The sequence below is a fragment of the Columba livia genome, chromosome 9 (assembly GCF_036013475.1).
Source record: "Columba livia isolate bColLiv1 breed racing homer chromosome 9, bColLiv1.pat.W.v2, whole genome shotgun sequence".
In the NCBI taxonomy this organism is placed as follows: Eukaryota; Metazoa; Chordata; class Aves; order Columbiformes; family Columbidae; genus Columba; species Columba livia.
The window spans coordinates 10,791,091-10,803,954 of NC_088610.1; the positions used below are offsets into that span (position 1 = coordinate 10,791,091).

Here is a 12,864-nt window from a genome sequence, read left to right on the forward strand (position 1 = left end):
TTTCTTTAGAAACAGTTTCTCAGCAGGCTTGAACCATAAAATTCTCCCTGCAGCAAAATTTGTACCCAGCCACAGCAAATAGTTGAGTTCAAATCATGCTGAGCACCAGGGATGTGAAAAAATGGGGTGGCAAGGAACTCAAATTCCACTTCTTGCTCTGCCTTTGGACTTTCACCCCAGGGGAAGCATCTTGGTAAAGGACAATTTGCTCATCTGGGGTGTTCCTCTTGCCGGGAGGGTGGAGAAGGGGTATGGTTTTGCTTGTTTGTTTTATAAATGCTTTGAAAAGCTCTGGCTTCCTCTAAAATTCAGAGGAAGAGCTGCAAAAATCTAAAAAAAAAAAAAAAAAAATTAGAAAAAAATAAAAAACCACATAACCCTTCATGGGTTTTTAAAGCTCTTTCCTGCCCTGTTCCAGAAGGGGTTGTTAATTGCAGAGCATTTCAATTGCAGAAAGTCTGACTATTGAGTAGAAGAGTCTTTTTGAGTCTACCCAGCTGTGCAGGGCTTTTGTAAGTTGCTCTTGACATTGCAGAAGCTCAATATAGTTAGCATTGCTTGGAATTTTTATTGCCACTGGTTGTAAATATGTCTATATGCATATTTCATTGCAGAGACCCCTATGAGCATTCAGGAACCAAAACTTCCCTTCCACACCCCAGCCACTGAAATTAGATTATATCCTGATTGCATAATTACTGTATAACAAGACTTGCTCAGCCTCTCAGTGCACAATGCCTGTTTTCATAGCATTTTAATATGAGTGACATAATAGGCACCAGCTTGAATAGCTGCATGCCAACGAGGCACCACATTCCCCAAACCAGCTTGAGTTTGTAAAATCTGGTTCAGCTGCTCAGCACACAGAAAGGTGGCAAGCAGTTGCCTCCCAGCCCATGCTGGGTCAGAAATCAGAATATACATGGGGAAACACTCCCTTTTCCAGCCTGTGGTGGGCTGTTTGGCACACAGCATTATCTGGGTTATTTCTTTGGGCTACCACAAGGCAGTTACATTAATGCTGTGTCCTTCACATATGTGTTGCCTGCACCAGTGTTTGCAGATCTGAGTCGATAACACTCCCACTGATATTGCTCTGGCTGCTCTGGTCTTTCCTCTTTGCTCTGAGTGATTTAAAACAGCTCAAATCCTGTACAAGGCTCATTTTTTCTAATAAGTTAGGCTGCAAATTTTTTGATGTATTCAACCCTGTCTTTGTCCTGAGTGGTATGGAACTGGAATAGCCCATAATCAGCAATTTGTTTGTCTTTTAAGCTTATTGCTTAGGCAGTGGGTTTTACTTGGATGGCTGAAGACCAATCCTCTCTTAGCATAAAATGTTTTACCAGTTCCAACAATAACTGCAACCCATTCTTTCTGCATTGCATTTATTTGCAATTAAAATAAATGGACCAAATGCTACCAGATGAAATGAGCACAACATTTCTGGTCAACTTACCCACGGTTCCAACAGAAGCTGTTGCCCTGCGGTTGCTGCGTGTCCATCGCATGTTGCTAACGCTTTGAATCTTCTTTCATAAAACACAAGTCCTTCATGACTCGCTGGATCTTGTTCCTCAGCCTGTCTCTGGAAGGAGCACATTGACAGTGCATAGTTGTTATGGGGCGGTGGTCCCTAGTTTTACACACACTGGTTTATTCTGGCTTGTGGAGAAGCAGAGCTGGGACCCCTCTCTCTGTGGTGGTAGAGTTGTCCATAAGCATCAGGCTGTTCAAAGAGAATGGCCTGCTCATGCCCAAGTGAAGACTATGGGACTGGATTTACTTAAGGTAATGCTTTTTTAAGGGGTAGCAAAGTTGAAATATGCTATCTGGAAAATAAAGAAGTGAATAACTTAGGTAAATTTTCAGGCTCTAGCATCAACTGCATACATTTTAGGGGAAGAAGTTTTTCTGTTCTCAGTCTTTCATTTTCCTCTATCTCCTCTAACTCGTGGCTCAAAGTCATTCAGATCATCCTCCTTGTTTTGCCACCCCACAGAGCTGTGACTTGTCTCTCTGGTTTGGCAAGTGCCTCAGGAAGTGCCCAGGAATAGCTGCTGCTCCCAGCGCTGGCCGGGCTGACAGCTGAGCCAGAGTTGGGGCACGACAAACCCGGGGCCACACAGACACGCATGTGTCTGCATGCAAAAGAAACCTATCTCCCTCCCTCGAAGCTATTTTCTGTTGGTGATATAACCAGCAGACAGCTATTCAAAGGCTTTTTAAGTCTGGAGCGTACTGAGGAATGCACTCAGGCTATTAGGAAGCCCTTGTTAAAGTTACTACGTTCCTTTTTATTTGTTGTGTTAACCCACTGGTGTTAGCCCTGCAGTAATGGTCAGTATGGACACTTTAGAGATGGGGTTTTTTGCTCCTTTGTGATCTTGAATTGCATTTTTGCTGCAGAAGTGTCACTGATGTCAATGGGACTGCTGGGGATGTGAGCAAGGCGGCAGAGCTGGGAGCCACCAACTCTGCTGAGAAGAAGGGACAAGAGGGGGACAGAGGAGCAGACTTTCTGTGCTGAGATGCAGCAGCATGCTGATGGCAGCTCCTGCCTTCCCCACATTTTGAGGCATGTTGGGAAGAAGGAGCACACGTCCTTCATGAGCTTACAGGTGTGTTTTTCAGACAGTCCTTGGGGGTGCTGGTCCTGTTGGCTCTGAAAGTGAGTGACGTGGCCAGAGAGAATCGTGCCCTCAGCTGTCCCTCACATTCCCACCCTTGCAGGGACCAGCCCCAGCAGCTTATCCTGCCTAAACTGCTCCATCCTTTGCTGGACTGACACCTTTTACACCTTTCTTCCTCATTCTCCTCCTTGGCTTTGGTGTCAGACTCACCACTCTGTGAAAATTAATTAAACGGACTTTTCGGGTACAAAATGTGTTAAAGAAAAGACCTTTAGTAATAAAAATTGTTAATTGTGGTCAAAAGGAATTTTTGTATATCCCTGGAGAAAGCAATGACTGTGATAAGACAAATTACTTTTTGGAAAAGTTCGCCTTTTCCTTATCTAGATTGTGCTATTTTAAGTGTGGAAGGAATGATTTTACTTTATGGAAGCACCCCAGCAGCCAGTGAGGGTTTTCTCTGGCTCTCTGAGGACACACGGGTTTGCAGGCTGCAATGGCATGTGGTTCACAGCAGCACTTGAATATTATTAATATCACTGAACTTTGCGTGTCGGTGTTGCTCTGTGTATCCTATTTCCTGAAGAGTCAGAGGATACAATTTGCTCAGGAACTCAAGATTTCTTATTTAAAAAGACTTTAGGCTCCACTTGTGGGGTTGGTCCTTGATCACTGATGAAGGGGGTTCTGAACAACTGTGAAGCACAGGGATTTCTCTAGCAAAAAGGCTGGTTCCCAGGACATCAGCCAGGGCTCTTTCCTGACTCGGTGAGGCTGGGGTGGGAAAATCAGGAGGCAGCGTTTTCAACACCACCTTAGCATATTTCCCCTTGAAAATATTGCCTGGAGGAAGGCCTTTGGAGGGGATGCGTCATTTAGCAAGGGCACCACCAACCCTGCTCCCTGGGCCACCAAGCCACCCAGAGCCTCGTGTTGCCTCCTGTGGTGGCCTGGCACTGTCTACATGCGGGTCCGGAGACCAGGGCCATGGATGGGCAAACTGTTATCTAACCAGCCAGGTATTTTTTCTTCTCCTTGAGTTAAATCAGCCCCAGTGCAGAAGGAAGCTGCAGTTGGGGCTCTGGAGTAGGGTGAGCCCTTGCTCTGCAGCAGTTGCCATCCGCAGAGATGGAAGCAGCAGTTTAATCTCACTGCACCTTGATTTCCCTATATCTGGTATATTTTGGAATATACTAATGAACCCTCACATGGGGTTCTCACATGGGAAAGGCAGCCCTTGGGTTTCCTTCAGATGTCAAAGGGGTTAAACATGTGATGATGGTAAATCAGGCAGAGGAGAACAGTTTCTGTTCTTTATTGTAAACTTCCTGGCTGCCCCACTGCAAAGCAAGTGGCTGCATTATTTAGAGAAAAGTTGAGCTTTTGGGGCACATATTACACTGCAGAAATATTGTCTCATCCCCAAACACCATCTTCACTTCTCCTGGCTCTGCAGTAATGTAAGGGCCCATGTTTTAGATGTCAACGCCAGGAAAGTTGTTCTCTGCCTGCATTTTCTGCTGCATTTGTCTTATTGCAGCTCATGGGACCTGGGAGATCTCAGAAGTCGGCCTCATTGCAGCCGTCTTCATCAATCAGTAGCACAAGTGAGGGGCTGGTACATTAAAGTGGGACCTGATTTGAAACAGTTTTGTTCTTCACTGAAGGCAATGGTTCGTGCTGAGGTCAGAGTGAAAATTTTGGGCTCAAGAGTTGTTGATGTCCAGCTGGGTAAGGCTGGCCATTCCCATTGGTGAACTCTTATGTCAATATAATGGTTATCTCAAAGGCTTTTAAGTTGATCTGACCCTAGCAGGAAAACCCCAGTCCTTTGATCTGTGGGGGGTTTGATAAGTCTCTTTGTATCCATATTGATAGAGAGGTGCTATTTCTCAAACTGTTCCAAGGTCAAAGACTACCAATATCTGCCAGCTCAAGTCCTTCTTTCAGTGTCAAAGAACACTTCTTCAGCATGATGATGTTAGGACTAAACTATCCAGCTATAATTGATTAGCAGCTTTCACAGGAAGGATCATGAAGAACTTTATGAGCTACGCACTGAACACGCAGCTGCGTGGGGCCGTTTTGGGACAGGGAGCAGCGGAGGCGCAGACAATCAGCCAACACGTGGGGCAGGAGGGGAAATGCCAGCGATTCCTGGGCAGACATCCGCTCCTGCCAAGTATGCCATCAGGCCTTTAATATCTCTGCACAGTAGATATTTTTAAAGTGTTTCCTAGACCTTAGGAAAAAAAATCAGATTTTTAAGGTCTTTCTAGACAGATGTACTGAGCAGAAGACATGTGTGTCCATTCAGGTTGGCCTTTGCCCTACCAGGATGCTGGTGTGATGTGTTACCAGGTCAATGTGATCCCAAACAAGCTGAACGTTTCAGGCAAGAGCAGTCACAGTGTTTTCAACTTCAACTATTTTTATCAAAACACATGGGTTGCTTTGAGCACTGATGCATTTGCACCCAGGCATATCCACCCAGTAATTGTTCCCGGCTGCACACACACCCTGTGCCCCCGGTGCGGTGGAGAGGGCAGGGGAAGACCCGCAGAGAAATAAGGATCTCTCTGCTCAGAAAAGTGGACGTTTTGACACAGTCCCATCTCACATGAGAAATGTTTTGATTTCGTTTCCTCCACAGAACATAAACAGATTTTGAAACCTCAGAAGTTGCCGTGAAACAAACCCATTGTTCCCCAGCCAGCTCTAATTACAGCTCGCGACCAGCCCTTGCCTATTGAAGTCAGAAATTACACAGGGGAGAATTCTTGCTCTGCACAGATTTGTGTGGAGAAATGGGATTTGTCACTATCTTTTTAAGAAAAGTTAATTCTTAAGGTTTTTGTGTGTGTATTTTCTGCCTGTCCTTAGTACCAGCAAATACTTCAAAAAGTGTCATGCACGCAGTGTGATAATGGAAGGGATGATGTGACCGTGGCATGTGATGTAGTGTGGTGATGATCTCTTTTCTCTGGCTTTCACCCCAAGAGCGCAGGGATCTGAGTGCAGCCCTGCGGGAGCATTTCCCATGTGCTCCAGCACAAACACCCTGAGGGCTGAGCTGAGCTGGGACTGACAGCATCCCCTTTCCTCATGTGGGCTGGGTGCTCTCTGCACCAGTGTCCCTGTCCCCCACATCTGCAGGCTTGGGCTTTCAGAGTTGTCCTGGAGATTTTAAAGTCAGCTGAAAAAAAAAAAAAAAAAAATAAATAGGAAGGGAGGCATCCAATTCCCACAGGCATCTTTGAAAATACCAACCTTGTTTCTGGGCAGCTCATGAGCTCTGAGGTGCCTAAAAATGAGACAGAATTAGGCAAGAGCGTGAAAAATTATGAAGTGCTTGGGCACAGGGGCCAAGGGTCCTATTATTTCATTTAAGAGCGAAATGCCTAAGGGAGAAGCAGGGCAGGTGTTTGGACAGAGGTGGCTGCTGTTGGGCAAAGTACAAGCCAGCATGGCTGTGCACCAGGGAACATCTCCTCACTCTGAACTTCAACCTGTTGTGAAACCTTTCCGATAGGGGAAGTGATAGAAACCCATGAATTTGTGTCAATGATCCCAAGGCTGGCCAGAGCACATGGGCAGCCCAAGGAGGATGTACCCCATGGCAAAATAAAGCTTTGGGGAGATCTGGCTCATTTTGGCCTCGCACCCCAGGTTCTTCTGGTTTTTCTTATCACATCACAGCAACTCGTCCTGCAGGGCTCGGTGCAGGCAGCAGTGTGACCAGCAGCCAGGTTTTGCTGAATGGGGCAGGAAAAGCCAATTTTGCAAATGGCCACTTGAGTTACAGCAAGCATGCACAGACCCATTGCACGTACGTGTGCCACAGACCTGTGCTTTTCTTCAGGACCATGGTTTCACCTAAGAGAAAATCCTAATTTGACAGTCTGATACAAAACGAGTTGATGGCACTACCAAGGATCTATAAATATAGGACTTTTCAAAATAATCAGTGCTGCACTTGACCTGAATTCAGGCTGTTAGATTTTTCATCCATGCTCATCACGATTTTATTTTACCATCCCTGTTGCTACATGGATTTTTCTGCAATGACTAATTTTGAGGACTGTATGCTCAGTGCTGAAAAACAGCATCAGAAATGTCTGGTTATCAAGAGTAATAGATGCCAAAGGCACAAACCTTACAGCTGTGTGAGGGGAAACAATGACAGTCATCTGAATACAAAATTATTTGCATCCCATCTTTGTCTTAGTGCTTCTGTAAAAGACGAACATTTTTTTTTTTAAGTGTCTGAGGAATAACATCATAAACCTAGAAAAAACTTCCAAGTTACTGTTAAATTTCCTTTGTACTGTCTGTAGCAATCCATCAGAAGGGTTAGCTCTGAGTATTTCTTAATTTTGCAAGGACAGCACAGGAAATGATTGCAACTCTCTTGGGTAAGTACACTGTTTGTTTTTTCAATGAATTCTCTGTGTGTTTGATTTCCATTTGTACTTCTGCATTTTGGTGTACCAAGACAAATATTTCTGGTAGGAGCAAAGGAAGCACTGGGTTTTTTTTTTCCTCTGAATTGACACTTTGAATAATTTCAACTAGCTTTGAAGTTGGCTTAAAAATGAAGGTCATTGTTTGGGAGGAAAATTGCCTGGCTTATTCCACATTTTCCCAATATAAGGTTTTGAATTTAAAATCTCAGTAACACTTAAAAGTACAAATGTGTTTTCCTGTGGCCTGTATTCTGCAGTGCTCGTCCACTCTGCTGTTCAGGAAGGACAAGTGTTATGTGACGTATCGGATCCTCCATGACTCATCTCACATACGTGAAATAATCTCAGAAATCATTGCAGACTTTTTTATTGAAAGAAAAAATGGCATTCTTCTCTGACAGAGGATAATTAAAGCTATCGTGTTTTGCCCACAGACAATATTCAAACAGGGAAAGGAGAGATCACAGTCCACTGATCATTTCTTCATGTGCCATTAACTGCTGTGATAGTCCCATTGCCAAATCCTTTGGTATCTAAAAGATTTTGAAATTTTCATCTTTAGCGTCATAACCCAGAGGCCTGATTCTCCTGAAACCCTCAATGTTAGCCCTGCTGACTCTTAGGTTTCACTTTTGCATGTTTGTGGAGATTTGGGGAGTTTCCAGCCCGGCGAGCGGCCGGGCTTGTTCGTCTTAGGACAGATGCTTCCAAAATGCAGTGGGAGCTGGGTGCACATGTTTCCAATTATCATACAAGAAAAAAAAACCTACATTTTTAGAGGTTTCCAGATTTAGGTCTAAGTGTTTATAAAACTGATTTCAGCTTTTAAGAATGTATTTCCTGGCTTTGAAGCTATGAGGAGCCCCTTGACTTCATGGGATGTTGGATGGGATCCTTGACTTTTTCTGGAGCTCCAGTGCTGGAGCAGTTTAGATCCAGGGCTGGTACTCACAGCTCCATCCACGACTGCAACACCTTTATAACAGTTGTTTGCATTTTATTAATGTCCCATAGGAGAAAAAAAATGTTGTACTGTTTTCCAGTCTCTGAGAAGGCTTTGTCTGGCCCCAGCCATGAGACACAATTGTATTCAGTGGCATAAGAGCCAAAAAGTCCAGAGTATCTTCAAAATCATGATGTGGGGAGAGAGGAGAGAAGGGTCCTGCCTTGGGACACCAATGCTGGATTGCTCCCTGGCGTGACCTCCTCTGTGTTTTGTCCAGACCCACTAAAAATAACATTAAAAAGCACCACCCCAGTCAGTCTAAATCAAGAAGCTGCTAGTACTAAAGTCTTAAGTACAGATCCTGTCCTTTTTGCCCTCTTTAGTTTTTTGCTTCTTATGTGATCGTTGAGAACTGGTGTTATATTTTATTTTCTTTCATTTCAGCACTTGATGTACCTGCACAGAAAGCTGCAGTTATTCCATAAAAGCAGTCACTGAGGTAAATAATAGCAATCTTAACCCATAAACCTGCTGAAACTGTCGAAATACATTAAAAGATTAGAGCAGTCGTTATTAATATAAATTACAAGCAAGCAGAACATTAGCGGAATCTGTTATTAAAAGGGAACTCTTTTTTTTTGAGCTGGTTTTAATATCAAATAAATAACAGAGAGGATTTTTCTGGGAGCGTGAAGGATAGTTTTATAACATCAGTCTATCAGAAATAGTGCCCTGTTGGCTCTGCTCTCTGCCATGCGTGCTGAAGTGTTCAGATGTTAAAGTGCTGGTTTCTCTTCTTCAGATATAGGGGAAATTACTGCTAATGAACATTTCATAAAAGCACAGAGAACCTTTATCAAAGGAAAATATGCATAATGCATTTTCAGCCTTATTATTATTATTATAGTACTTGCCTTTACACAATTATTATTTGATGTTTAGGTTTGCTTAAGAGGAACATCTGAAAAAGATCTGCTAAGTCAAATCCAATGCTTTTAAAAGGCACTTAATGAGTTTTTCTTGCTGTGTTTATATTGAGAGGTTATTTATTTGTAGATCATCTGTCATTTTTTGTGCAAAGTGTTTGGGTTTTTTAATTCAATTAGTAAAATTACTTGTGCGATGGTTATATGTTTTCCCTTAGCGTCAGTCCTGCAGGAGTTTCCAGTGTGTTGATTTGATGCTTATGAAAAAGGCCTGTCTGGCCTCCTTGGAGACCAGTTTTTTCTTAATCAGTGGCGATACAGATACAGCCCTCGCTGGACGTGCCCGAGGACCTGGGCACCCCAGCCCCGCTGTGCTGGCAGCATGCAGGGGGTCGGAGATGCCCTGTGGGGATTGGGTTTTTGACCTCTCCCATGCACAGCATCCTTTGGTTTAAACCCACTGTGCTTACATAAAACGTGACCTCCTGAAACAGCCATCATCTGCGCTGCAAGAATCCGGGTGCTGCTTTTTCAAAGTAATATTAAAATTCTGCCTTTGTAGAAACAATTCCACACCCCCAATTGAAGGAAGCTTTTCATTCCCTAATTTCCTGGGGAATTCCTGCAAGATTCACTGAGAAATTACACACGAGAGAGCACAACCACTCTGGGTCAACTCAAATACTTCATCTCAATAATGCAGCAAATTTTCATCCCCAGCTTCATGAGCCAAGAGCCAGGAGGTCGAGGTAGCGCCCAGACCACTCTGCTCACTGTGCTTCTCCTGAGTGAGGGGAGAGTGAATAAGAGTGATGCTGGGATGGGAAAGAGCCACATCCTGCACTTGCCCCATTCTTCCTGACCTGGCACCATGTCCATCACTGCGGGCTCATGGCTGGGAAAGCCTCTGGGACAGGCAGATCATTTTTCACCTGAGGATTCAGCTCAAGCTCTGTCTGCATCACTCTGGCAGCTTAATTAAATCGACAGAACATTAAACCATGTCACATTAGTAACAAAAATAAATGGTACAGACCAGACATCTGAAAATCAGACAGAGGGGAGGATTCTCCCCACCCCCCCGCCCCTTCGCAGTGTCTCTTTTAACTCTGCAAAGGCTGGCAGAGCCAGAGCAGCGGGTAACACAGAAAATGCCACTTTAAATTGAGGAGTTTATCACTTCGGCCCTCCTTTCCCTCTCTTCCCTGGCCAGGCAGCGTCTGCCAGCACAACCCCATCTCTCATTAGTGAGGAGGCAGGAGATGAGGTAGCACTTGGGTGACCTGACAGCTCAGACCCTGGTTTTTACAGATTGCTTTTAGCAGCTGAACTTGTCAGACATTTTGGGGAGAAAGAGCAGAAATGAGAAATGGAGGCATCTGATTATAGCCATAAAATTCACTCAACCCCAAAAAAGGGTGCAGAGCTGCTCCAGAAACTCCGAGCAGATATTTTAAGGCATTTTCAGACTCTAGGGCTGAGGAGGTTGTTGCCAGCAGTATAATAATAAACCCCTGCAATTGCATCTCGGTGCATGCCCAGCCCTAGCTCCTGTTTTATTTGAGTGAGGTGTGGAGGGCAGAAATTCCCTTTGTTTATTTTCACTCCCAATGACAAAGTCTGTGTGGAAACCCGGTGATTCAGAGCTGATGTTAAATCTTCATTTTACCGTAGTTCCCTCAGGGGAGCAGCATGAGTGCAGTTTTCTGCACTCCTCAGGGTTTCTCTGGGGGACAATGGTGTTTTGAGATCCCAAGGTTGTTATTGCATTGCTGTATTAGATAAAGCACTTAAAACTGTCAAACAGAATAAACAGACGTGGCCAGGAAATACAATACAAGTTGGTATTGCAAGTGGTGCAGCACCTGCTCCTCCCACACCAGACAGCTTGGTCTCCTCCTTGTGGTGTGGGGCTCAGAAAGCAAAGGCATTTCTCATTCACGGCATGTTTTACCCAAATTTTACCTTTTACTTCAATATTAACAGCACTGGATAGCGCTGACAACCATTTTGCATTTTACTGTGCTTCTGCAACAGGCAAATGGGGATGATTTCAGGCTGGGGTTGAAGCAGTGGGGGAACAGATTTCTCCCATGCTTAAACTTCTAAAATGGGACATTTGTGTTCTGGAAGCAGGACTGTCCCCAAGCACATATGATACCTGCACAGACACCCAGAAATGTTGTACGGCCAGACAGTAGCACACTGGACTGGCACCAAATTCTGCTCTTGGTATCTCCACTGAGTTAGCTGGTGAGTAGTCGCATCTCCAGCTGGAGGTCCAACCCCCCACATAGAGACAGTGAAGCTCACCAGCTTTGTAAGCTGAGACCAACACCAAAAGCTGTAAGATGAGGCTGCCTAAGCCAGAAACCTCATCCCTGAGAGCTCATCTTGGTCAGCCCTCGATGACCTTGAGTCACCTAAACCTCCCTTCAATCATGAAATGTCAGATCCTGGGTCCTTTCTCAGCCATCACCAGCTCTGTCACCATCCCAGCCGAGGTCAAACTAGCATGAGGAGTTTAACGCTGAGACTGGGTAAAAAATTTCTGTTTACTGAGAGCCTGGAGATGCTGGAAGGGGAGAGTCAGGGCTGACATGGAGAAGTGAAAAACTAAGGGCTTTCAGTGCTCCTCATATATTTTTTCCAGTTAGCTAGAATACCTTATTTCAAGGATTTTGTTTTCCTTTCTGCTTTATTGTGATTACCTCTGATTGTTTCAAACTATTAACATTCTAAATTAAAGCATGTTTCTCTTTCCAATGTTTTTTACAGGTGTTTTCACTCAAATCCATCTAACAAGCCCAACCCGAATTAACTCATCTGACTAGGCAGGTTTTAGATAAAAGCAGAGGCAGGGAGACACTCCTGATTTTGCTGCTGCTTGCTGATGCTCACCGGGCACCTTGTGCCACTGTTCCCTGAAAATATTAATAACAGGAAATGGTCCCAAAGAATTAACAGCTGCTCTAGCTGGATCCCTCCCGCCCATTTATCAGAGGATGTCCAATAATATTAGCAACAGCAGAGCAGTACTGGTTCACCTCTCGTGGTTTATATGCAATTACAGAAGGGGCAGCTGATGACCAACCGCTGCCGAAAGCGATGCCCACTCTGGCTTGTTAAAGACCATCCCACTGCCAGCACCCACCAGCGACATCTCCACTGCCTTCCATCAAAGGGAAAGGTGAGGAGCCGTTTTACTTGATCTGAAGAAAGCTTTTGACACAGTTAACCATAGCACGTTAATTAACAAGCTTCAACAGTGAGGATCCTCTGATGCAGCTCTCATAGGGTTTCAAAGCTGCCATGCAGGAGGAGGGAGGGGATGGCAATTGCTGTGTATGAGGAGTTTCATGTCTCTAGGTTCTTCACCATCATGGAGATACGGCATCCCCGTGCAGGACCAGCAGGCAGGGGGGTGGTCCAGGGTGCCAGGAGGTGATTAAGCCACAGTGGGCTGGGGCTAGGCATCCCCCATCCACCCAGCCAAGCTCATCCTCGTGTTAACCCACAGCCCTGATGACCCGCAGTGGGGATTCTCACTGTGATTTGGCTCTCCGAACTTCTAAGGAAAATTTGGTTTAGAGCAACCCATCTGCAAAGTGTCTGCCTGGCCATGGGGGCCACCCAGTTTCTGCTGCCCCACACCCCAACATGGCTGCATCCATGTTTGTACCTGACATGCTCCAGCCATCCTGTGCTCCTTCAGAAACCTGAACTGAGGGAAAACAGGGCAGCGGGTGACAGCAATGTCACCATGGCCCAATGCACAGAGAGAGTAGGCCACAGAAACCGGGTCAGCTTCTACTGGTGTAAAGCAGCAGTCCTTTGCTGAAGCCCGTGGAGTTAAAAGAGTGCAAGAAAGACCAGAATTAGGTCAATCAGAT

At 45.0% G+C, this 12,864-nt stretch overlaps 1 long non-coding RNA gene across 1 annotated transcript in view; it reads left to right on the forward strand.

Annotated features, from left to right (window-relative positions):
* LOC110361785 (uncharacterized) overlaps window positions 1–12,864 on the forward strand; it is a 236,223-nt gene that overhangs the window by 203,847 nt on the left and 19,512 nt on the right. The window contains exons 11-12 of the long non-coding RNA XR_002418583.2: window positions 8,490–8,544; window positions 12,045–12,161. This is a non-coding gene — a long non-coding RNA (uncharacterized LOC110361785). The remainder of the gene's footprint in view (window positions 1–8,489; window positions 8,545–12,044; window positions 12,162–12,864) is intronic.